At 44.1% G+C, this 26,824-nt stretch overlaps 1 long non-coding RNA gene across 1 annotated transcript; it reads left to right on the top strand.

The window, feature by feature from the left end:
• The first annotated feature begins 407 nt into the window (after window positions 1-407).
• LOC134807111 (uncharacterized) lies at window positions 408-21,297 on the top strand. The gene is made up of 3 exons (XR_010146749.1): window positions 408-484; window positions 963-1,091; window positions 20,202-21,297. It is a non-coding gene; the product is annotated as an uncharacterized LOC134807111 (long non-coding RNA).
• The last annotated feature ends 5,527 nt before the right edge of the window (window positions 21,298-26,824 follow it).

The following is a 26,824-nucleotide window of genomic DNA, read 5'->3' as shown; positions in this document are numbered from 1 at the left end:
ATTTCATAGCCCACAAACTTACTCATGTTTTATTATTTCTAATCGTTTTGGTAACTTGATTTTTCCCCAGAGACGTACCATGTTTTGTTCATCACCAGTCTGTGTAGTCATCTCTGTTATATCCTGCCTCCTACCTCCCTTTGGTTTATTTTGTTGTTCTTACACAACTTGTTGAGTTGGGGACTTAGCTTATTCTTTTTCAATTTTTCTTCTAAATGCACTCAAAAATCTATTTTTCTCCAAATATTGCTTTAGCTATGTCCTATAAGAGTTCCTGTTTTGTTTTTTACTGCTCATTTCTAAGTATTTGGCTTTTAATAATGTATAATAAATAATAGTAGTAAGTAGTAATAAATAAGTAAATAATGATAATTTATAATTACAATTTTCTTTGCCTTTTTGTTTCTCATTTTCTGCCTTCTGTTTGATTGCTCAAGTTTTCATATTCCCTGCTCTGTTGGATTGTAAACATTCTGTTGTTTTAGTAAGTACTTAAATTTTTTTAACACAAATATCTCCATCCTCCTCTAGAAAAATACAAGAACTTAAGACTATATTAGATTTTCTTGTGTTGAGTAATTTCTTTGGTGAGTACTATTAGAAAAAAATGAGGAATAGCAGGAAGGTTTGTTCTGTTTTTATTTTATTGGTTATGCTTCCAAACATCAGCATTAAGTATCATGATAGCTTTTGATTTTTGGTGAGTGATGTGTGTGTATCTGTGTTGTCTGCATGTACACAATTTAAGGGTGAATCTAGTCAATTTCTTGTTTTTTTTAAATCAGAAAAGAACTTTGAATTTTATAAACTTTCCTTTTGACGTGTGTTTATTAAATGTTCTCCTTTGTCTATTGATATGTGAATTACATTAATAGATTTTCTTGTCTTGAATCATCTGTAAAATAGTGATTGAAATTGTATCTATTTTTTATTCATTCTTGCAAAAAATATTTCCTGCGCAGCAACCATGTGCTATTCCAGGCATCAGGAATGTGCAGAGGAAAACGTCGGCCCTCACCAAGCTGACATTTGTATGTGTGAGTGACAGACAGCAAATCACGAATAAACAAGATACTGGACAAGCTGCAGAGGTAAATAGCACTATGAAGGAAACCAAGAGGGGGATATGAGAGACCTCATGGTATCGCTGGGAGCATTATGAGATGGTGTGCTGCACACAGAGTTTCATGCTTGTGGGCTTCTTGCTTTGATATCTTTTTCACCTCTGCTGTTCCTTTTGCTGGCATTCTTTTACTCTCAACTTTTCTGGGTAACTTTTTAAAGATGTTTCTTACATACAGCATATGGTTGAATTTTGATTTAATATAAATGCTTTTAATGGTCAACTTATCCAATTTATATTTATTATGTATCTATTATTATCTGTAAAATGATGATTGAAATTGTATGCATCTGTATTCACTCAGGTCTTTTTAGAAATTGTCATGCATGATTTTTTGTTATTGTTTCTATAACATTTTAAATGTTTTGTTTTTTATCTTTGGCTCATACACTCTGTGTGTGTGTCTATATGTATATGACAGAGAGAGAGAAAGGGAGAAAGAAAGTGAGAAAGAGAGTGAGAGGAAGGGGTTGAGGGAGAGAACCCCTGTCTAGCATTTGGAAGGGCTAAAGTTCCTTTTACTTCTAGTGCTCACTTTTATAACTTTAAAGAAATGCTTACATTTCTATTTCTTGATTGATCAACTCCAAATAGTATTGATTTACCCCAATCTATGAAAGGTGGGAAAATGGATGGCCTTATACTTCTTGTTCTCTCTCCTTGTCTTTGGATTTGCATAGCTATAATTTTAATATTGTTGCTTTTTAAAAAAGCAATATTTACTTGCTGCCTTTACCCCAAAATTCTTGCAATTGCTTTATTTCAATTCCATACTTAAACACCTTCAGTGCTCACCCCAGTCAGTGAGTTTATTCCCATTCCTACTTATCTCCTTTCCCTGAATTCCAGTTAGCTTTTATTTATTATTTATTTATTTTTGCATGAAGGGCTCATGTTTGCTATACTGAGGGTGTTTTCTGTTCACTATAGACGTAAAGAAACTGGCTGCCTATAAAACCCTTCAGTTACGCTTCTTCCCCTCAAACTTTTGGCCACTGTGTTTCTCAACCTGTGAATGTTTGAATCCCCTGCTTAGGAATCAGCAGAGAGATCTGTTTCAAGTGCAGATTCCTGGAGCCATTGGATCCTCGTGACTCGGAGGCTCTCCGCGTGGGCTTGGGGAGCACTATTCTTTCAGAGGAGCTTCCTGGGCTGCCCCTGTGCAACTGAGGTGCAAGAATCTGTGAGGCCAGAGTTGCTCTGTGGCTCCCGGCTCCGAGAGGCGTGTCTCACGTCCCCAGCCCATGAGGATTTTCCCTTTGTTAGCTGATTTCCTCTTTCTGCTTTGTTGTTCTTACAGGTTTAAATTTTTTTTTTTTTTTTTTGAAATATAATCACTTCCTCTGTATATGTCTTGATGTCTGCAGGCTTGGATCTGGCTTTGGGGATCAGGCCTCGCTTTGGTTTAGGGAAGCATTCCTTCCACTAGGCCGTCGAGTAACTTTACCATCCATGTTCTTTTCTCCTCCTGGTCCTCCTCACCACCGGTGCTCTCTTTCTCCTTGCTCTGAATTATTTTCTTTGGAGCGGTTGGCAGTATCTGAACTTTGTTCATTTTCTTGCCTCTTGCCTGTCTTGTACCCACTAAACTGTAAGCTTCCTGTGGGCTGGTGGCTTCTTACTGCTAATGTCCAGGGTCCTAGAATGGTGTCTGTACAGTCGAAGTCGATTATTCAAAGGATGTTAGAATGAACATATGCATGAGTAAATGAGTGAATTTGCCACATTTGTGTTGGAACTCCTGTGTCTTTCTTGCATATCCATCACCTCCTTATAACCCTTTTTCTCATGGAATTTCCCACAGGCTTGTCCTCTGTCCTCCTGCATTCTTGGCACCTTTGGCTCGAATTCTTGTGGCTTTAATTGTGGTTTTCGCTTCCGTAATAGTTTTATGTTCAATTTTATCCTCTATGGTTATTCTGTATTTTTATCTTTATTCTATAATGTTCTCTCTTTTTATTTCTTATAGTTTTGTTTTAAGCTATTTCTTCCGTATTCCATTTTCTTTCACATTTACAGAGAATTGAAAGAAGGTTTTGCTGGGATAATTTTTTTTCTGCTTTTTGTTGCAATTCTTTGAAGGCACACCCTTTGTGGGACTTTTCCCTGAAAGGTCCCATTCATCTCTTCGGTCGCATCTTTGCAGGCCTTCATGGGAAGAATATTGTTCACCTTTGGCTGGGGACAGTTCTACCAGGCCCTGCTATTTACTCAAGAACAATGCAAGACAGGCCAAGGAGCATGCGTCCACAGAACCATCGCCCGGTTTCACATCCATTCCGCATCACCCCTGATATGGTTTGGCTGTGTCCCCACCCAAATCTCATCTTGAATTGTAGCTCCCATAATCCCCGTGTGTCATCAGAGGGACCCCGGTGAAGTCATTGATTCACGGGGGTGGGTTTTTCGTGTGCTGTTCTCATGATAGTGAATAAATCTCATGAGATCTGATGGTTTTATAAAGGGCAGTTCCCCTGCACACACTCTCTTGCCTGCCACCATGTAAGATGTGCCCTTGCTCCTCCTTCACCTTTGTCCATGATTGTGAGGCCTCCCCAGCCGTGTGGAGCTGTGAGTCCATTAAACCTCTTTTCTTTATAAATTACTCAGTGTTGGGCATGTCTTTATTAGCAGCATGAGAACAGACTAATACACCCTCTGCCAGGAGCAGGTTTCTTACCTTTCCTGTTCCTCACTTTGGCACAGCTTGGTGAGTCTCACAGGGAAGCTCACACCTCTTTTGCATTGTTGATTTTTGTTTAACATCTCTGGTGGTTAGCAGTGAAGTCAATCGTTGTTTCCCTTCTCTCTTACATTTATTTCAATTCCAGATTCTGCCTTCAGGTGGGTCTTGGAAAGCTGACCGTGTTTCCCTGGAGCCCCCATTTCCAGCTCTGCCTTCCTTCATTCTGCTTCTTCCCAGGTTATTCAAGGCCTTCTCATTTTTTCCTGACATCTGTCCCCTGTTCCAGCTCTTCAGAGATGCTCTGGCCCAGGTGTCCACCACAGATGTGGTCATGCCTGTTACCCATCATCTATGATTTGAGATTGTGATCATTTCCTACCTTCACTGAAACTGGAGTTGATATTCCAGCTTTTTTGCTTACTTCTGATTGGTTTCAGAACAGGAAGCCTGACATCCTTTTTGCTGAGGCCACTTTGAAAACAGTGGAGAGTCCAGTGGGCTGCGTTCAGTTAGACCCGGGATGCGGCTCGGCCTCGTTCAAGTGCACCGCACTGTAGATCCACGTGTCCCTGAGCGGTTCTTACATGACTTCGCTAAAATTGGAAAGAAGTTACAGCCAGCACGAGCATAGTGTTTGTAATGATTTGTTTTGAGTAACTTGCTGGTACTTCAGGATTCCGCAAATGCTGATAATTTGTGAATAACTGCTGGAGGCAGAGAAAAGCAACATTTAATGGATACCTACTAGGTGATGATTGCTTTACATCTGTTATCATTCAGTTTAATCTTCACGACAGCCCTACTAGCTGGGTATCATCATCTCCATTTGGTGCATCAGGAAACTTGCTGGAGGCTGCCTTCCCAGTGGGAATGTGCTTCTGAGGCAAGTGCCAGTTCTGCTGTACCCAGAGGTCCTCTGTGCAGAGATGTCTCCATTTCCATTCCTTGCCTTTCTTGGCAACATTTGGCCTTGGCAGGGCCTAGGTGAACAAAAAGTTTTCCATTGTGTTCATCTTTATGGATGTCTTGACACAGAGGTTGCCCAGGGACCTTACCTGTGGGTTAAGGCTGTGGGACGGAAAGGATTGGCGCTGCAGTTAAAATCAGGTGCTCAGACCTCACCTGCCTGTTGTACCATAGGGAAAACTGCTGGCTATGTGAACAGGAGGGTAGAGAGGAGGCACCTTATGCATTTAGATCCCCCGGGACCCTTTTATGTCTCGCCACAGGCTGCATCAGTAGCTCTTTGGGACCTTGGACAACTATCACCTTGCCTGGCTGTATAACCTTCACTGTGCACAGAGGGTGCTGGCATCCTGGGTGCCCTCACTGCTACCATGCACAGAGGGTGCTGGCGTCCTGAGTGCCCTCACTGCTACCGTGCACAGAGGGTGCTTGCGTCCTGGGTGCCCTCACTGCTGGCTGAATGGTTAATGAATCCATGACAGAGTCAGCAGAGACTGAATTCACAACACACACCTTTGAAGACTCATGTGTGCTGTGAGGACTCTGCCACCTTTAAGTCTACAGTGAGGGACTCATTACTTTTGCTTAAGACTTGGTTACAGGTGGCCACCATAGTTGTGGTCCTACGTCTTTCTATGAAAAACAGTGAAGTAATAACTACAACCTGCTTTCTAATTTGTTTCTTATATGTGGGATGTTTCCCCCGAGAATAGCTTTTTTACTTGAGGAAGAGTTCAAGGGGGTGGAAGGAGATGGGTAAATTGTAGGCAGTCATCTCCCCCACCCCCAGAAGCCCCGTCCTAATCCCTGGAACCTGCGAATATGTTACATTACATTATTCACATTACATTACATGGTGAAGGGGAATTAAGGCTGCAGATGGAATTAAGTTTGTGAATTCCCTGACTCTATAATAGGGAAACGAGCCTGGACTATCCAGGTGGGCCCAATGTAATCACAGGATACTTGAAAGGGAAGAGTGAGGCAAAGAGGCCTCAGAGACATGCCACGTGGGAGGGACTCAGCTCAGCACTCTGGCTTTAAAGATGGAGGAAGAGACTAGGAGTCAAGTCACACAGGAGGTAAAGGCAGGGACGTGGATTCTCTCCTGTAGCCTCGTGGAGCAACGCAGCCCTGCCAACGCCTGGATGTTAGCCTGGTGAGAGCCATGCCGGATTTCCAGTCTGTAGAACCATACGGTAATAAGCTCGTGTTGTTTTTGGCCAGTTAGTTTGTGTAACTTAGTACAGCAGCAATAGGAAACCGATATGTAAGCGAACGTGCAGTTTGAAGGAGCTGGGGTTGGCGTTGAGTTTGTCCACTCTCACTTCCCACGTGGGACAAGTACTGGTTGAGGCCTTCCCTGGGCTGGCCTGGACTGTGAGTGAATTATCTGGGCTTTCCTCTGAGTTTAGGAAGGCTTCTCAGTTACTGTTGCTTGTTATCCCCCCAGTCGGGAGGGGAAGAAACCAGCATGGAAGAGCATCAGTTGCCTTGGTAGGGAAACTACCAACCGTGTTGAGAAAATGAAAGAAAAGCAGTTCAGCTCATTTGTGACTATTTAGTCTCCGATAAAATCGCAGAGAACTGTTTGGGTGGTTTTCAGCAGCAATTGGATAAGGATTCCAAAATAGCCTCCTTTGGTCCTTCATTTGAGATTCTACAGGCATTTAAAAGTCTTCTCTGAATGTGGAATACATTCACATTCTTCACACAGCTGCAGAAGTGTATTAGCATTTTTGTTTTGCCTTCAAAGTTCCTTCTTGACCAGCTAATAATGATAGCGGTTCAGCTGAAGGAAAGTACACATGCACACACAAGCATACACACCCCTCCATGCACAGCACACATTCCTCCATGCACATACCCCTTCATGCACACACCCCCATGCACACACCCCTCCATGCACACACCCCTCCGTGCACACACCCCTCCGTGCACACACCCCTCCGTGCACACACCCCTCCGTGCACACACCCCTCCATGCACACACCACCCATGCACACCCCTCCATGCACACACCCCTCCATGCACACACCCCTCCATGCACACACCCCTCCATGCACACCCCTCCATGCACACCCCTCCATGCACACCCCTCCATGCACACCCCACATGCACACACGCCCCCATGCACACACGCCCCCATGCACACACCCCTCCATGCACACACCCCTCCATGCACACACCCCTCCATGCACACACCCCCCATGCACACACTCCCCCATGCACACACCCCCATGCACACACCCCTCCGTGCACACACCCCTCCGTGCACACACCCCTCCGTGCACACACCCCTCCGTGCACACACCTCTATGCACACACCACCCATGCACACCACCCATGCACACCCCTCCATGCACACACCCCTCCATGCACACACCCCTCCATGCACACACCCCTCCATGCACACACCCCTCCATGCACACCCCCCATGCACACACCCCCCCATGCACACACCCCCCCATGCACACACCCCCCCATGCACACACCCCTCCATGCACACACTCCCCCATGCACACACTCCCCCATGCACACACTCCCCCATGCACACACCCCATGCACACACCCCTCCATGCACACAGTCCCCATGCACACACCCCACCCACTCCCACACACATGCAAGCACACACACATGCATGCCACACATATACATGCACATATACATGAGCACATCCACACAGGCACGTGGGTGAATGTTCATACTTGTAGGATTACCTGTGCTTTGTAATTTAGTCAGAATAGCCTGCTACAAATATTTTTAAATTTCAAACTTTTTTTGTTCTTACTGTGTGCCAAAGTGCTGATCAAGTGACACTTAAATGTGTCATTTCGGTTAATCCCTAAACTTTTATAAAATAGATAACATTATTATGCCCACTTTGCAGGTGAGAAACTAGCCTCCAGAGTCTAAGTAAGGTTGGTGTAGGGGAATCAAGGCTGTGGATTAAATTAAGGTTGCAAATTCCCTGATTCTGAAATAGGGAAATGAGCTTGGACTATCCAGGTGAGGGTGATGTAATCACAGGGTCCTTAAAAGGGGAAGAGGGAGGCAAAGAGAAATCAGAGATGCCACGTGGGAGGGACTCAGCCCAGCACTCTGGCTTTAAAGATGGATGAAGAGACCAGGAGCCAAGGCACACAGGAGGAAAAGGCAAGGAAGTGCCTGGAAATGCCTGGTCTGTGTGACTCCATTGTGAGCTCCTACTGGTTTTGTGCTCATAATGGCCAGATAGTTGGGTTTGGCCCCTGGCTCTGCCACTTTTTAATAAATGCATGACTGAAGGCGAGTTGCTTAGTCTTTGTGTTCTAGTTTTTTTGTAGAAAATGGATACGATAATAGTACCGACCGCAGAGTGTTGTTTGTGGATTAAATGAGAATGCAAATCAAGCTCATGGAACAATGTCTAGCACCTGGGACATCTTCATAAAATGTTAGCAGTTGTTTTCACTGTAGGGCTGACTTTGTAAACTGTCGTGTCACCTGGTGTGCCAATGAGCCATTCGTGAAAGTTGGACAAAGCTTGTTTATGTCAGTCCAAGTTTCAAATAAAACAAAATGAAAGTCAGTAGATAAATGAACATTATAATAGCTTGCTTTTTTTATTCCTTAACCTGGTCCCCACAAAAACCTTATAAAGTCAGTATGACAGTAATTACTATATTTTTGCTAAAGTTGTGAAAACTGAAGCTCAGAGAGCTAGCAGGACTTGACCAAGTTTAGACAACTACCAGATAGGAGAGTCAGATTCTCTGCTACCAGATTAAATGATGACTCTGCATCAACACTGTCCATCCATTCCTCTTTTTATCCATCCACTCACCCATCTGTCTAGCCATCCACTCATCCATTCATCCATCCATCCACCTATCCATCCATCCGTCTATCCATCCATTCATCCATCCACCCACTAACCCATCTGTCTGCCCATCCACTCATCCATCCATCCATCCACCCACCCACCCACCCACTATCATTTATCACTCAGAATGTACAAAGCAATACAGGGGCCACATACTTCAGAAGTGAGCATGGAGATGCACGTATTTATTAGATCTTGACTCAGTGGACTCTTTCTTATATGAGTATAATGACTTGAGTAGGTTTTCTTCTCCTGGGTCATCTTTAATTTGTGCTCTGTCATTTCTGGGTGTTTTTCTTGAACTTAGTCAGGAAGCATGTCTGTTTTAATGTAATACTATGAGGCCTTAATGCTTTCTGTGGGTGGTGTGAAAATTGATGCAGAGAATTTAAAAGTTTTATTAGTCATTGAATATTGTCATGAATTTAGAGAGAAAAGTGTAATGAGCCCATCTGACTGGTGTTTTGGCGATTGTCACTTGTGGGTGTGGCTAGACAGTCATTTTTCGAAGGCCATGTGGGGGTCTCAGGCCTGATCTCTGACTGAGCAGGTGCAGAGTGCCTGCTCCGGGCTGCAGCCTGCACAGAGAAACCTCAGATGTGTGCAGGAACAGGGGAGGAAAGCATGCCAAAGCTGCGAGTTGTCTGTTAAGGGGAGAGACGCCACTGACTATTGACAACTCCTGTTTCATATAGATGCTTCTCGGCCTTTGCTTGAAAACGTTTTCACTCTATTTGGGTTTCAAGAACTTTCTGCATGAAATCTCCAAACTGAGATTGTATGCATTATTATAGCCAGCTTTGCAAATTAGCATATCTTGCAGACATATTAGCTCATTAGGACAACCTACATCCATCCCTAGAAGGCGAGCGTCAGCTGCCATCAATATTCCACTCGCAGGCGAGAGAAGGTGGTGACGGGAAAGCTGGAGGAGGGCTTGTACCTGTGTTGGCTGACTGAGACTCTTTCCCTTCTTTAGAGGACCTGGCTATGAATGCATCTGAAGGACTTACTGAAAATATTTTGAGCTTTATGAAAATGCACTTGAAAGACTTGATAAAAGTCTCCCCCACCCAGAGGGGAGTGGGGAATGCACAGAGAATACCCTCTCATTGCAGTGGACTTGGCCACCCCACTCCATTCAGAACAGAGCCTGTAGATTATTCCTGTAAGTTACTCACATCATTCTGGTTAAGAATTAATTCTCAGAGTCCAGCATTACCATGGCCAGATGCTTAAATATTTCTGAGAATGTAAAAGCATGAATTGGATAACAGAAGTACATTTTGAAGGAATGGTTCTCAAGGTTGGGTCCCCAGACCACAGCAGCATCAGCCACACCTGGACATTTATTAGAGAGATGCACATTCCAAATCTCACGCTAGGCCTAATAAATCAGAGATTCTAATGGGGTTTGGGGCCAGCCCAAAATATGTTTTTATAAGCTGTCTGGGGGATGCTACCTGTACCCTTGAATTTGAGAACCAGTGACTCAGGGGAAACAACAGAAAACTGAATAGCCCTTCATTCATAGCTGATCATAAAGAAGTCTGTTCTTTTATTGAGGAAATTGTTTTTAAGTCAATTAATTGGATTTATCATGGCTTACATTTTATCCTTTAAAATTTAAATTTTAAAAATATAGTCGAACTGTTTTATATTCATTATGATCATTTTACAGATACCTTCTATTTGTATTGCCTTATATTTGACATTTCATTATGGTGGTAGTAATAACTTTATTCAAAAACTATTTTGAAAAAGCAAATTATTAGATTGTAATAGTATAGCTGGTACTATTTATGTCTTACTCTTTTTAATATTTTCTGTAGTGAATGTATATTACCTTTGTCATCAGGAAACAATATGTATTCTAAATATAAGCAAATCAATAGGATTTAGAGTGTGCTGCTAGGTGGATAAAGGCGATAGAATGCTGATGGGAGGTGGATGCTTCTAGTGTTTTTTCCATTTTTGTAATTAACGTTTGACTGAATCACTAATGGCATTTTAGCATAAAAAATGCAATGTGGGACTACTGCCCTTCAAAACCTTACTGGAAATGAGAAATCTAAAAGCTGTGTTGATGGAATGGATTTTAAAAAATTGTATTTATTTTTAAAGTGACATACAGCAAAATTTATTCGCTATGGTTTATAGTTCCGTGAGTTTTACAAATGCTTAGTCATGTAACTGCCATCACAATTAAGATACAGAATAATTCCATCACCCCCTGAAACCCCTTTATCGTAAACCCCTTTCCCCATCCTCCACTCCTGGCAATCACCGATCTGTCTCTGTTCCTCTAGTTTGGTCTTTTCCGGAATGTCGTATGAGTGGAATCACACCTGCTGCAGCCTTGGGTCTGGCTTCTCTCCCTGTTTGTTTCTGTTTATTGCTGAGTGGGGTTCCATTCTATAGAGGGACCACAGTTTGTTTTCTAGTTGGTTTGTTTCTAGTTTTTTTTTTTTTTTTTTTTTTTTGAGACGGAGTCTTGCTCTGTCACCCAGGCTGGAGTGCAGTGGCGCGATCTCGGCTCACTGCAAGCTCCGCCTCCCGGGTTCACGCCATTCTCCTGCCTCAGCCTCCCGAGTAGCTGGGACTACAGGCGCCCGCTACCACGCCCGGCTAATTTTTTTTTGTATTTTTAGTAGAGACGGGGTTTCACCGTGTTAGCCAGGATGGTCTCGATCTCCTGACCTCGTGATCCGCCCGCCTCGGCCTCCCAAAGTGTGTTTCTAGTTTTTGGCAATTGTACATAAAGCTTCTATAAGCATTCAGGTACATTTTATTTGTGTAAACTAAGTTTTCATTTTTCTTGCGTGAAAACAGGATTGCTATTGCTGGGTCTCATGGTAAATATATGTTTAACTTTATAAGAAACCACCACCCTCTTCTCCAAAGTGACTGTATGATCTTGCATTCCCACTAGCAATGTATGAGAGTTCCAGTTGATTCACATTCTTGCCAGCACTTGGCATTGCCAGTATTTTTTATTTTGGCCATGTTAATAGGTGTATCACAATTTTAACTCTCATTGCCTTAATGGATAATGATCTGGAATATTTCATTTGCCATTTGTATATCCTCTTTGGTAAAGCATCTGTTCAAGTTTTTGTTCATTTTTAAAATTGAGTTGTTTGTTTTCTTGCTATTGAGTTTTGAACGTTCTTTATATATTTTAGATATGAGTCGTTTATCAGCTATGTGATTTGCAAATACTTTTGCCAAGTTGGTGGCTTGTCATCACACTCTCTCGAGAGGGAATTATTTCCTTGCATGTCCTTAGTAGAAATAAGCAAAGACCATGCATGGAAGGACAAGCAAGCGATTCCTTCAGACCTTGCTCTGGCAGCAGAGGTGGCCATTGCCACATGCCTTTGGCAGAGACTCAGAGATAGGCAGCAGAGTGGGACGCTTCTCAGCAGAACAGGGGCGGCTTCTGGTGTGCCCTGGGTGAAACACTGGGGAAGATCGGGGTGGGTGGGGGCTGTCTGGAAGCAGAGCCTCCAGTTTGACTGATATGGGTGCATATTTGGCTTTCTGCATTGGTTTGGAGTTGAGTAATTTTTGGAAGCTAGCAGTTGTTGACCAAGTCCTGACTGCTCTGAGCTGGTTGCTACAGAGGGTGTGGGCCAGAGTTCTGCTGTCATATATGGCCTGACCACCATTGGTTTGTTTCTTCATTTTCACCTTATTTAAGGGAGCCAGTATAGCTTCTATTGCCAGTCCTTGCATAAGCACAAAGCGTGTGGATCAGAGCCGGGGATGTCAGGAAACATTGCAGGTGGGGGTGGGGTGGGGCTGAGCTGGGCTGAACCGGGCTTCTCTAGGGAATATTTGGGACCGGGTGTGGGTGTTGGGTGTTGAGGTGCATAGAGGTTCAAGGACCAGAGAGTTTCTGGTCTCTATCAATATGTCAGTGACCACAGCATCCGCTGCTGGTCCTGGGGAACCTGGCAGAGCTGACCCTGTGACTTCACCCACAGGCCCCGGTGTGCTAGCAGCCCTGGGCTGGCATCCCCTTCAGAGGAGCCCGAGGCTTGGCAGACAGGAGCAGTTTACTTTTCCTTTCCTGTGGCCCATGCCCATGGGGTGAAGGTCACTTTTACCCTGAGCCTGGCCTAGGTGAGCCTTGGCTTTGCCCAAGACCAAGGCGGGAGAGAATCCTGCAGAGGGACCCAGAGCAAGCCCAAGCTCCGGTGTCTGTAGGAGCAGGTGGTACGGACATCCCTGTGCTGACGTGGCTGTGGCGCACACCGGGCACTTGCTGCCGTCCAGGCAGGTGTCCTGCATGCGGCCAGGTGCCTTGTCACCTTTGTCCACTGGGCTGTGACCACCTGTGACTGGAGTCACTCAGTGTTTGGCCATGGGAAGTGGACTCTGGCAGCTGGCAATCAATATTGCAGAAGTGACTGCCTTTTTGCATTTAAAATGGCATCCTTCAGCGGCAGGGACTGGCAGTGTCAGTGCAGATCTGTGCAAATGCGGGCCACCAAGCTGCCAGCAGGCTGGTGGGTGACAGTGGATTTCAGAGGAGGCTACCGCCCAGGCTACTGAGCAGCAGGCCCTGTCCCCTGCCTTTTTCCCCTCTTCTGTCCCTACCAGGGTTGCTATGGGTCCCTACCTTTCTTTATATTACTTCTCCCAGAATACCTGGGGCATGTGGGTAGATTAGACCTGCTTCTAAAATGAATAAAATTCTTGCTGCCTGTGTGATTTTAGGAAAATATTAGCTTAAGATTTTGATACCTTCCAAAATGTGAATTCTTCTGGGATGATTACACTAAGCTATTTACACCTATAGTAAGAATGAGCACCAAAGCCCTTCCCAAGGGCCTCTTTTGATACAGGAAGCCTGTGGAGGTGACAGGCTGGGTGTAGGGGGTGTGGATGAGGCTGGCGGGGCTTGAGACCTCAAGACACAACTTGTTCTGGCCTCATGGGTCAGTTGGCTTCCTGAAGGGGCAACTGGTAAGCAGGAGGGGACCAGAGGGAAAGCTTAAGATGTTTGGGGCACTGCGTGTTGTCTTGTACAAAAGCAGCCTTCGTTTGTTTCTTCTAAGAAACAAATGGGGCCTGGGGGAGAACGGTGTTGTGAGGAACAGGCTTGGGAACCTGCAGACCTGTTGCCTCCACAGTGATGTCCTGGGGTCCACGTGCACTTCTTGGCTGTGTCTCCACAGACCCCTTCTCCTGCCGGCACTCACCATTGTACAAGACAAGGGAGATGAATCTGGCCAGGCTGCCATTTCTGTTTCCTGAAGTCTGCAGCATCTCTCACAGCCCACAGGCCACCTTCCCCCAGTTTTCATATGGGCATTTGTCACTGTTCAATATTCCATCTTAACGTGGATATTTCATTTTTCTTATCAATGTTTACCACTAGGGCAATAACATAAGAGGAACACCCATAGTGGACACGGTTGGTTTGAGTCTCATGCAGTTGCGCTTGTAGTTTGTTTGGTGCTAAAGTTGCTACGAGGCACTCAAAGTGTGGAATTCTGGGGATGCTTTGGTTTCCGTGTTGTTGTGATCTCTGCAGGAGCCTGTGTCCCGGGAGCCGGAAGCTCTTTGAAAACAGCATGAGGATGAGGCTGCTGGAGCAAGTGTGATCGTGGCACCAATGAGCAAATCTGGAGGCTCCCCAAGTCTCTGAGCACCCCATCTTATAAAGCTCCATTCGCAGCTCCACAACACATGCTGAAACCAAAGCCACGTGCTCCGAAAGTGAAGAGAAACAACCGGCTAGGCTATCTGATACATGGAGATATAACCCCAGAAAGTCTATTCCTTTAAAAACAAGTGCCTGTCTTGCCCTTGGGTGACACACATTGAAGGGACTTGCCTATCTTCAAATGATTGCATGATTGTGGCAACACATTAGAAGTTGGTGAACCGAGCTGAGGAAACTCCCTGCTGCTCTGCAGCCCCCCATTCCGGGGGACTTCACGTGGGAAGCATTTTGGATGGCATAGAAGTGCTGCTTGGACCTGCTGTGTGGGTGAGAAGCCCACGGCAGTGCTTCTAGTGGGGTGCCAGTTCCTTGCCCACTGGTCCACATGGGGGCACTTGGAGAGGACTGTGGTCTCAGTGGACCAGGAGCTCTAGAGACAGTGCTCCTCCCCTCTTCACCTTGTGACCCAACGCTGTTAGTGGGTTCCCTACAGCCCAGCCCAGCCCAACGTGGGCAGGGACTCCCTTCAGGCATGCCACTAGCTGTTCCTGGCAGCCTTCAGCCTCTGCTCCATTCTCCCTCTCCACCCCAGCCCGAGCCTTTGCCCTGACACCATAGACCAATGGCCTCTGGTCAGTCGCTGATGCCTGGGGCCCCTGGCCATCTTGTCACCTGCGGCCTCTGGCTCTCTCTCTCAGCACTGCTTCTCCATGGACAGATCTGATGGGCAAAGATGCGTATGTGGCTCAGTGTCTGAGCTTCCCTCCTTCCTACTGCCAGCCTTCCTGTGCTCCCTCCATGAGGCTCTCCGATCCCTGCAGGACCCGGTGGGAAGGTTGAGTGGTACCAGAAGAGCCTGGAAAGAAGTGCTAAGTCACCAAGAGGAAAGGGCCCGTGAGGGGGCGTGGGTGGGAATGGCATCTCACTTCCAGGCCAGAGATTCCCACTCAGAATTTAATGGAAATGAAGTCTCCAAGAGCTCAGTGCGTGTGTCCATCCCTTTGCATGCACACCTGTACCCCAGCAGGAGAGAAAGGCCAGAATCCACCATCTGCCCTTAAGCATGGGGACAGTTGAAGATGGAAAGGCTTCAGATCTGCCCCCTTCTCACTGCCTGCTGTCCTGCACTGGGCAGGGTTGCTGTGCTTTAATTTTTCCCAGGGCTAACCCCGGTGGCAGCCCGAGCATCTCTGAAGGCCACGACGCCTCTGGCCCCATGGGACTCCGCGGCGGGAAAGCGCTAGTGTCGCGTAACAGAACGATCCCACGGCGCATCGGATTCAGATATTAATGGCTTTATTCTGACTTCCTGTTCTTATGCACATGTATCTCTTTTCCCTGTAGATCTTCTGTTTGGCTGGATGGCTACTTTGACTGCCAGATTCAAAGAGAAAAAGCCCATAAAATTCACAAATGCGCAGTCACATGTCTAGTTTTTGCTCAGCCACATCTAGAGAATGACTTAAATGTGGGCACTGGGGCCTGTCTTTGCTTTTTGATTGTTTAAGGCTCAGAAATGCCCAGATTTTCAGAGCATAGAATTGTCCCAATTCAAAGTATAGTATGAAGGGACTGGGAATTTGGTTAATGAAAATAATACATCTCAATTTAATTTTTAAAACGTATGTTTCCTTTTAAATAAGGACTCTTACTACGTATGCATTAGTGATGACGACATGATGTACATCGGTTTACAGAGAGCAAAATCTTTTGTTATGTTAACCTTCATGCTGTTTCTTTTCTCATCTTTTACAAATCCTAAATTTGAAAATCCCAGCCTGCGATGATGGCTGCTTGGAAGGCCGTGTGTGTCGTTCCTCTTTGGGATTGGGTGGTATGAACGCCTCCGTCTGCACCCATTGTCCAGGGGCTTCAATGACATTGGTTACAGCTCCTGTCACCACATTGAATGTGGATTCGACAACTGCAGGAAGGTGCCTCCCAGGATTCCTGGATCCCCTGGATGCTGGGTAGATGAACCTGTGTCTCCCTATAGAAGTCTGAACGTTCCAGTTTGGGAAAATGGTGCCTTGATTTGGTTGCCTTTGGATTTGAACAGTATTCTATCATGCTCAGTGTCTCTACTTAAATGTGGATTTAAAATATTTCCCCCTAAAATATATCATTATTTTATTCATAGTGCAATAAAGCACTGAGTGTTTGGAAAGACTCAAACTTCTGGGAGATAAGCTGTGTATCCTATAGTTTGGTCTTACTGAGAAATTTTAAATTTTTTCCTCAGCATCAAACATGTTGTATTTCAGTCCTAAAGGGATAGGTTAGACTATTCAAAATACCAAATATATCCCTAGGAAAGGTCACTTAAACACAACTTCTAAATGCAGGCAACATCCGAGTGTGGTGGTTCACGCCTGGAATTCCGGCACTTTGAAAGCTACGGCGGCAGGATTGCTTGAGCTCAGGAGTTTGAGACTAGCTTGAGCAACATAGAGAGACTCTGTATCTATAAAAGATAAAATAAATTAGCCAGGTGCAGTGGTGCATACCTGTAGTCCCAGCTACTTGGGAGGCTGAAGCGGGAGGATTGCTCGAGCCCAGGAGTTTGAGGCTGCAGTGAGCTATGATTGCACCACTGCACTGTAGCCTGGGTGACAGAGCAAAACCCTGACTCTCAAAATATTTTTTTTAAGTAATAAATAAGTAAATAAATTTCAGACCACTGTCATGAATGGCATTTTAGTGCCATGAAGGAAAGTTTTCATTTCATCCTTCATTTCCAAACCTCAAACCCAGTGAGGACCTTACTGCCCAGTGTGGGAAAATAGCCCAGCTGTGCATTGATTTGCACAGCACACTGTAAGTTGCACAATTTGCTTCTGTGATTTGGTAATATTCACAATTTTTATTATTTTCATCAATTCTGAATCAAGACCGGAGGCCCCCAATTCCCTATTAGCGAAACCCCACATGTAAATTAGGTTTCAGATGTGGCCTGTTTGCCCCAGCAGGGCTGATTTCTGTATTTTGGTTTTTAGTCCATATCATTGCTTACAGGATGATTATTCAATAATTGTGAAAACTCTTCCCTGTAGCATAGGTTCTCAAGATGTCACCCAGCCGTGGGCCATGGATGGAAGCCTGTGATCATGCCCATCCCTCTTGTAGCTGGTCCAGGTGATGCCAGAGTCAGTCTGGGCTCTGTGTAGTGCGAGACTCTGCCCCACAGTGCATCCAAAGACCCGCTGGGATGTGCATGTGACAGCAATCGCCGCTGATGTCATGTGATGTCATAAGGGACTTTTTCCAATAGCTTTTTCTTCTGATTCCCTGACTATCATCTCTGTCATTCGCTGGTGACCAGGTTTACAAGTTTCTCACAGGAGTATGTCTTGATCTGCGTCTGCTGTGAAAGCTGTCTTTCTGAAGACTGTCTCTATCGTTTAGGTTTCTCCTCCACTGATGTCTCCATGCCATCCATTGAACAAGTTTCACCGCAGTTGCTGGATACCAGTGATATGCAGATTGGCTGGTCAATAAAAACAAATTCTCACATAGTTCTTATCTTACTTCCTAGTAGGTCTTGACTTTTTTTTTTTTTGGATGCTTGTAGAGATTGTCACCTGCCACAGATTCATTTTTCATAATGTACTTATTGGAGTCTTATTCATTATTAATATTTATTTATTATTTTTTTTGAGACTGAGTTTCACTCTTGTCACCCAGGCTGGAGTGCAATGGCTCACTGCAACCTCCACCTCCTGGGTTCAAGTGATTCTCCTGCCTCAGCCTCCAGAGTAGCTGGGATTATAGGCACCCACTACCATGCCTGGCTAATTTTTGTATTTTCAGTAGAGACGAGGTTTCACCATTTTGGTCAGGCTGGTCTCAAACTCCTGACCTCAGGTGATCCACCCGCCTTGGCCTCCCAAAGTGCTGGGATTACGGGCATGAGCCACCACGCCCAGCTCATTACTAATATTTACTATGTTGGAGTATTTTCTTAACATTTAAAAATTAAAATATTTCCTAAAATATTTAAGTATTTATTCAATATTAAAAACAATGTATTAAAATTGTTTTACTTTTGAGCCATTGATCCATTTTGGGTGTCAGGGAGAGAACACAGCCCAACTATAACTAATATGCATATGATAAATGTAAACAACACACAAATATTAGGAAAATATCTGAGGCAAAGTATGTGCACTATTGAATGTCATCTGAGAACTGACCAATGAGATTGTTCCAGTGCACTTATTTTAAGAACATACCAATTATGAAAACTTAATGAGAGTTCTATGAAAATCATAACTGATAAAACATTTAAGATTTGTGAAATGTGTGTATAAAATAATTCCATCGCTGTTTCATCTTTAACCACCAAACCATCACCTGGTAGCCGTTCACCTGATAGCAGCAAGAATAAGCAGGCCAACACACTCCACATTGGTGAGATGACATTAATCCTCCCAGTAGCCTTCGTGGACGTTGATACTATCACCACTTATAGACAAGACCAGTGATGCCAGCTGGGGCCACGGAGCAGGGGAGGGCAGAGCATGTACCCCCATAGCATGCTGCCTTCCTGTAGAAATCCTAGCGGACCTTAGGGACCTGGAGAGAAAGAAGCAGGGAAGAACACTGGGAGATGAATTTCAAGGTGTCCGTGGACAAGTCCTTTCTTTGTGGCTTGTAGGCAGACAAAGTACAGTGGATCAGCTCTGCTCCAGGGCATCCATAAATATGCCCCAGGTGTGGACTGCACCCTGGCTGGCCACAAGCCCAAAGAGCAAACATCCTCTGAAAACATGTTTCCTCTTAAAAGTTCATGCAAGTTAGTTGTCCATTGCGTAGCTTATCCTCGTGACTTGAACATTAAAATGTTTTAAATTACAGTAGATTAAAATGAGAGCTTTTAGAAAATGCCTTATGTTCACCCTCACCCAGCACATGTCTGCTACTTTTGGGATAAAGGTGCCCATCCATATAAGCCCCAAATTTGTAATTCTGTAATTCTGCATCAGGGTTTCTTGAAGGTCAAAGAAAATCAATTCAACTTTCTTTTTAATATTATGGGAGTGGAATGGGTGGGAGGGGCCAACTTGTCCTGGGTGGCCTGTGACTTTCTGCTGTGTCACTGAATGTCCTAAATCTCAGGAAGCCCTTGGTCCCAGCAAACCTGGACAGTGGGTCAGCCTAGCAGAGGGCATCAGGAAAACCTATCCCTGTACGTGAGACAGATTGAATCCTATCCTGTGATGGTTACCCCTGTGCTCAGTTCATTGAGGGGGTGGGAAGTCCTGTCTTCATTTTCCCAGTGCAGATGCACTAGGAGGTTATTTAGGAAGGCAGGCGGTCCATGAACGACACTTAGACCCATGCTGATGATAAGGTTTGGGCCTAATGCAATGAATACATTTCTCATTTTTGAATTGAATAAATATAGTTCATTCTGGGCAAAGCTGCCTCTGTCATGCTGTCGGGGCCTATTAAAATTTGGATTATCACTTGTCTATGGCAGCTTTAACTTTTCCAGTTACCTGTTTCTAATATTTTAATGTTTTGCATTCATAAATCCACAGCTCTTGCCTACTCACGGTGGCTTCTGTCTTTTTTGCATTCCCTGTCTGCCCTATTTAGATTATTTTAGCAACTCTTCACACTTCTGCCCTCTCTACGTGTCCTTGCGTGGATGAAGGAGAAATGGGTTGTCAGAAGCCACCAGATATCATGCCGTCAGCACGATCACTTTCTTGGGCAAATGGGTGGGGATTATTCTGAACTCTGGGGAAGTCAGAATTCATCCCTCACCCTAGTCTTCTTCTACCTCAATCTCATTTCCTCCCAAGAAATTAAATCTCTTCTTAGTTAACAAGCTTCTTAGAGTTTAGAGGGTTTTTTTTTTGTTTTTTGTTTTCCCAGGGTCTCCCTTATTTCTTTAATCAGATACAGGAAAGAACTCAGGCAGGTGCTGAACTACCCATCCTTCGCATCATCTCCAGCCTCACCCGTAAAAACTTGAAGCTATACTCAGAAGTGGGAGACCATTTGGCGATCTTTTCGGTAAATACAGCAAAAGGGAGAAAAAAGAACAATACCTAATGGATCCAACTCCTGCGTCCAAGCAGACAGTTTAACCCCTGGGTCATCGTGTTTGTATTTCACTTATTGGATTGTTAATAGATTTTCTTCATTTGTGTGAGACGTTGCGAATGATGTGCGGAGGCCGCCGCTTCCTCCGGCGCTGGGACTCGAGGTCCACCTGTAAGGAGACGGCGTTAAAAGCTGCTGGAGTTGCTGCCTCCTGACAACATCCCAGCTGTAGACTCGCAATCGCAATCCTCGGGTGGCAGTTTTAATTATCGGCACCGCGATACCATCAGCAAGTGTGTAATTACGTGTCAGTTTCCTGGCTGTTGGGTATGAAAAGTGGATCCAGTGAAATGATGATTGTGGAAGCTGTAGACTCATATTTAAACAATTCAAAATGTGTAACTGGCAGTGTCATTAAACAGAGAGAGCCTGACCCCAGCTGTCACTTACTTTCCCTTATGCAGATTTGTTCGTGCTGTCTGTCAAAAGAACTCCATGGGCTGAAATGGGACAGAGGGAGGTGACATAATTCTCCGAGCAAAGAGGGCTGCTCTCCTTAACCCCGCAGAGGCGTTCTTTTAGCCTAAACAAATACGACTGCTGAAATTGTAAATAAACCAAGACCATTACGGGAAATTATATAGACTTTTGCCGATGAATACACAAAGGCAGAATATCAAACAGACATCCCTTCTTAAAAAATGTGAATAAAACCTGCCCGATTGTCATGCACTTAAAGAAGAAGTACTGTGGTAATTGGGAGGGTTGATGTTTGAAGCAGAAAATTAAATGACCCTTTTAGTTTGAGATCAAAATTGTGGGTGCAAGATGAAGAAAAGGGGGGGTTTATTTTGAAAACTGCTCTGTATCAACAGTGAGAAACATGAATGGATAAAAAAAATTACACAGATTTAAATAAACTTCAGTATGGCTTAGGTTATAAGTTGTTATGGCCTGAAATGCTTTGAATCCAATTGGGAAAACAGAAATACATATGCTAAATAAATGAAGGTAAAAATAGGCATGATTGGCCTTCTAAGAAGGGTGGGTTAAGAAGTGAGAAATACTCAAATTTCTGCAAATGTAATTACATAGTTCTGCAGCCTACCAACTACACACTCCCGGGAGATGGGAGAAACATACATTTGCTCTCAAAAGCCTTCATTTTACCTGGCATGCTAAAAAGGACCTTGGTAACCAAGGGTTAAGTCTGCATGCATGCAAAAATACATGAAAGGCGAATTTATAAAATGAACCGTGGAGGTTAAGTGTGGAGGTTAAACTAACACAATGAACTGTGAACACAAAGAAAAATGTTTCTTTAATTTTTAAAATGTTTTCACTTCTCATAATAAACTGAACTTGCAGTTGCATACAAACAACATTATTTCATACCCTGAAGACACCACAATTTAAAGCTTGTGGAACTCAAATTGATTCTAGAAGCAATGTTATAACTACAGAGGCACTTTGGCAATTGTGATCTTCTGAAGGGCATCAAATCACACCTCTGGTAGCACATCTGAAAGTAAACACTTGCCCACATGCACACACACAAGGTAGGAGGCATTTAAAACAGGGTCAACTTCGCATTTATTTCCTGTTTCAAAGGCAGTTACTGATTTTCTCACAGGCTAATAGAAGCCATATTAATTGCCATGGTACATTCAGATTTGAAAGTAATAAATAGGCACATATTAAATCCTCTAAGGATTAATTTGTATTTTATCAGCTGTGAAAAGGGCAATTTTTTACATATCTAGACTTAAGAGGTAGCCTTATTAGGCGTTCATTGGAAAACAAATTCTGCATATATTTTCTATCAAGGTTTAAAAAATTCCATGTTTTTCCTCTCAAAAATGGTACAGTGCAATGAGGAAAGCAATTAGTGTTTATATACTAGACCAGCACCATTTTGGAATTTCCTGGCTTATCAATATTTGTATGGCTGGTTAAAGATAAGAAATGATAGGAAATGGCACACTTTTATGTATTTTATCATACTGGACACACAGGGACTTGGGTTTCAAACTGCGTCGTGTGCCCATTGCTTGAATTGTCAAGTTGTGTTGACGATTCTTTTCCTCTATTGATAAGAAACGTCACTGGATACCCTCCCACAATGTGGGTTGGCATGGAGCAGGTTGTAGAAGGCAGTGTGTGTGCGGCCCAGCACCCATTTTCCTTTGTTGTTCACAGAGATGCCCGTGTCCTTAGGCATTGGTTGCCAGTCAGTTGCACTCTGCCTTCCTTGAGCATGGCTGGCTGCTCTCTGGCTCTCTGTGGGGTCCCCCAGGAGGATCCCACTTTCTCTAGGTTAAGAATTTAAAAAAGAAAAAGTGGCACAGCAAACCCATGTTTATGCCTATGCTTTTCTTTGGAAAAGGGATTTGTTTCAAAGGTGCTTATGTTTTTACCCAAGAAGTGTTAAGTGGTCCAGTTAAATCAAGGCATCTGGAGGAAAAAAAAAAAATTGTCTTCTGCAATATGCTTCCTCAAATGGGTTGTCTTGTTTGACTTGAAAGTTCCCTAGGGAGAGCCCTTCCACAACTTCCTTTGGAAGTCCATTCTGCAATCTAATAGATCTTATTGTCAAATGCTTTGTTAAACTTTTACTAGAATATGTGTATTGCACTCAGTGTTGGTGAATCTTGAAATTCTATCAGGGAGACACAATCAAATTGGTCTCCCATGACTTGTTCTCTGGTCGTTTGGAATGGGTTCCCCTCTGCTTCTGGTATTTTTCAGGGAGTGGAGCAACGCATCTCCCTTTCCTCCACCTCGAAAGCCCCCGCATCCGCACCGTGCTCATCAAGAGGAGGCCGTCGCCGGGAGCACAGCCGCTGGTTTCGTTTTCAATTTTGAAAAACCACGCCATGTGAATTTAAACTTTTAGAGATTGCTCCTGCCTAACGTTTTGCTCTAGAAATTCTTAATTTGGGAAGTTCCATACAGTCACCAATGTTCAGCTTTGAAACTGGGCGGTTCAGCCCACATTTTCCTTTGTAGATGACTTTGTGCAACTGAGCTATTTTAGATGATTTTCTCCTGAATCTTAGCTTGCTTCTGAACCAAAAAAGTTTTATTTGAAAACGAATAGCTACTCCTCATGGCCCTCCCGGAGATGCTGGCAGCTCTCCACAGACCCTCTCTCCTCTGGTAGCTAAGATGGCCTTTTGACTAATGAGGTGACCTTAAGAGAAGTACTTGCCTGAATGTTCCTTGTGACTGGCCGTGGTGGTGACAAGTGTGAATTGCATACAGAGCAAATGGTCTCAAACAGTTGCTGCTGATCTCACTGCCTTGCTAGTAAGTCTGTCCTGCCAGGCTCAGGACCCAGATAATTTATATTAGCATATATGAACGGGCTCCAAGCTAAGTGTTAACTCCCCATTATCACTTGTCACCACAGTTAATAGTTACCAAATACTGAAGATTTTAGACATAGGTATTTTACTGTCCTTTGTAAAGAGAATCTAGGTTTAGAATTAATGAACTTAAATTCTGTATCTTTGAGGCAAATTCCTACCAGTCTGCAGAACAAGGCATGTGGCATGTTAGACCCTGGTAATTGTTCCCTGTAAGATTATTCATTAAACAACATATTTAAAGTGGAAAAAAAAACACACACACACACACCTCAAAAGGAAGAACCCTTAACAGTTCCTCTGAAAGCACTAGGCTTTCTCAAAGATCCAGCAGTTTCCAGACTTCTAGTCTTTAAAGTACAGCCAGCAATTTTAGTTCCATCCTGAGCTCATCAGAGAGGCAGAATCTGAGGACTCACCCGACCTCAGGTTGGAGATTCCAGAAGCATTACAGGCCTCACCTGATGTGGCCAGAGGGAGCACCCGGGTCTCTCCAATTTACAGGGCATCTCATGCTGCAAACAGTTTGACCCTGGGGGCATTCAGACGTCACCTTTTGGCCCAGCCTGGAAGCCTGACGAGCACAACTAGGTGGCCTGGTGACCCAGAGTGGCTGACCACGTCATGGCGAGCCACCATGCTGTTCCCTTGGGAAGGCACATGGAGCTCGTAGGTGGAAGCATCTCTGAGAAACACTCTCCTCTGACTGCCTCTGGAAAGCCCAGTGCTCTGGACCTTGTATTTCCCACACTCTCATTTTCACTTCCTTTTGGCTTGGGCAGAATATTCAAGTTCATGGCCTACCTGGCCTCCAGCTCTGTCTCCAACCCATCAGGCTCATGTTCCCAGCACTCTCGGGAATGCGGCTCTTCCTGCACCCCGGGCAGGGGCAGGGGCAGGGGTAGTGGGAGGCCAGGCTGATGGGGGTCTGCAGGGGCACCACCTGCTTGGCTGCCTCTGGAAGCCTCCGTCCAAGAGCTGACTGCTGGAGGCACTCGTTAGTGGCTGTATCCCCATAAATATTTCCCTCAAAGTGAGAAATCAGCTTCATTATTACGTACTTCATTTCATTTCCTTAATATCCTTAATATTCTGTGGGAATATTCTTAATATTATGGATATGTATGTGCATGTGTGTGTGTTAAAGGATGTGATAATATTCTTAATAATCTGTGGAAATATTATTTCACCCTATTGGAGCAAAGTGGGTCATGATAAAACTTCCAGACTGGATGTACTCCCTGGGGTCTGTTGTCTTAATTCATAAATGTTATGAGAATCAGTACAACCACTGCATTTTAGAATGTCACGATTGATGTCGCTAGAATGTCACTGGTGATCTAAAATAATAATTCAACCATCTAAGCCAATCACTTTCAAAACCCCCTGTGAACTGCCAGCCACGAGGGCGGCGCTCTCTCACAGCAGCATTCTGCTAGCTGCAGGCCTCTAGGGCTTAGAAAACACATGCTTTTAACTTTTGCAAGACTTGATTAATTTCTCATATAAAACCATGTCATTGTATGATGCAGCTGTGCATTGGATGCTTGTGTTTTCAGTTATATATTATTTATTTCTGAATCAAATATGATATTTAGCGCCTACTCTATATAATTAATGAAATAAAGCTGGATTCATTTTGTGATGATTTGCATGCCTTCCTTCTTTCTTACTCTTCATGTTTTGAGCATCATACCATGTGGTCCCTCAGAGGACAGAGACAAATAACTACCTTCTGCAAGGACAAGGTGTGAGTTGAACTGAATTTTAAACACTACACTTTATGATTGCAGTCAACCTTTTTAAATATGGAGCAATTCCATGCCAAAATGACACAAGAAGCACGCCTTCTAGAGATAAGCTGTTGCATTTTTTTGGGCAAGTGCAATATGTAGAGATAAATGTTTTATTTTCCCCTAAACTTTACAAATTGCGTAAGCAAATAAAATAACTGTTATCCTGGAAATCACATTGTGGATATATATCACCACCTAAATATTGCTGGAAGTTTTCTTTCAGATTGAGTGACTTTTAGCTTTGTTGGTATTTTATAACTTACACCAGCTTTGAAATTTTAGGTTTTTGTTGTTGTTGACAAAGAAAATTCATGCTTCTCACAGTAAATTTCCAAAGTATAGAAAAGTATGAAGAAGATGCAGATGCCCGGAGTCCTACCTGTCGAAGGCTCTCGAATGAAGGGCTGTGTTTTTGCTGACTTGATTAGCTTTTAAAGTTGTAAAAACAACACCTCTCACTAGTACTGTTTCTGTTCACTCATCTTAAGGTATTAGTAACTTTATTTTAAGAGCTTTCCATATGATTGATGAAGTACCCAAGATTTGCTGGGAATTCCTTTATTCATACATCTTTAAAACTTACTGAAAGGCCTGCATTTAAGCTCTGTATGAGTGCTGACACCATTTCTTATTTCCTCAGAAAACTGTCTTCTTTTAGCTTGCATTCAGAGCTGATGGATCAGGACAGATGAAGTGGAGTGGAAGAGCTCAGGCCAACACACTGGAGACAAGGTAGAAGCCACGTCTGGTAGGACTAAGGTTGACAGCTCAGGATGTGGGAACAATCGAGAGGAACCAGTGCAGAGGCTTCCATGGCAAACACAGCCACAGCATGGTCGGCTAAGAGAATGCTCCTGGTTGTGTACCTAAAAGCCTTCTCAGATAAGGATTCACTGCTTGTGTCTTGGCCTGTTGGTTTCTGGTGAGATTGGATGGAGCTGTGCCTGGTCAAAGATATTGGTTTCCTTTTCAAGGATGTGTAGAGAAGTGATTTGAATAAAAAGGACTCTTTACAAATGTTTAACCTTTTTAATCGGCCAACCAAAGTCTTTTTCATCAGTTTTTGGCTTTTATTAAATCTAAGACCTCATATCCTAATGAAAATAACTAAGTTCAAGGGAAGATGGTGCTGAAGCCGTGTGTACACGGAGAGGGCCCGTATGCAGAGGATAAGCCCCAGCAGTGCCCAAGGCCCACCTAGAGGCTGGTTATAGGTGGCTGTGTCCGCAACAATGGAAGGACTGTGGGCTGGACCACGGCTGCAGGGATGGCTTCCTAAGTACACAAA

This window comes from Pan troglodytes, chromosome 8, assembly GCF_028858775.2.
Source record: "Pan troglodytes isolate AG18354 chromosome 8, NHGRI_mPanTro3-v2.0_pri, whole genome shotgun sequence".
NCBI lineage: Eukaryota > Metazoa > Chordata > Mammalia > Primates > Hominidae > Pan > Pan troglodytes.
This window is presented reverse-complemented; position numbering and strand designations above follow the sequence as displayed.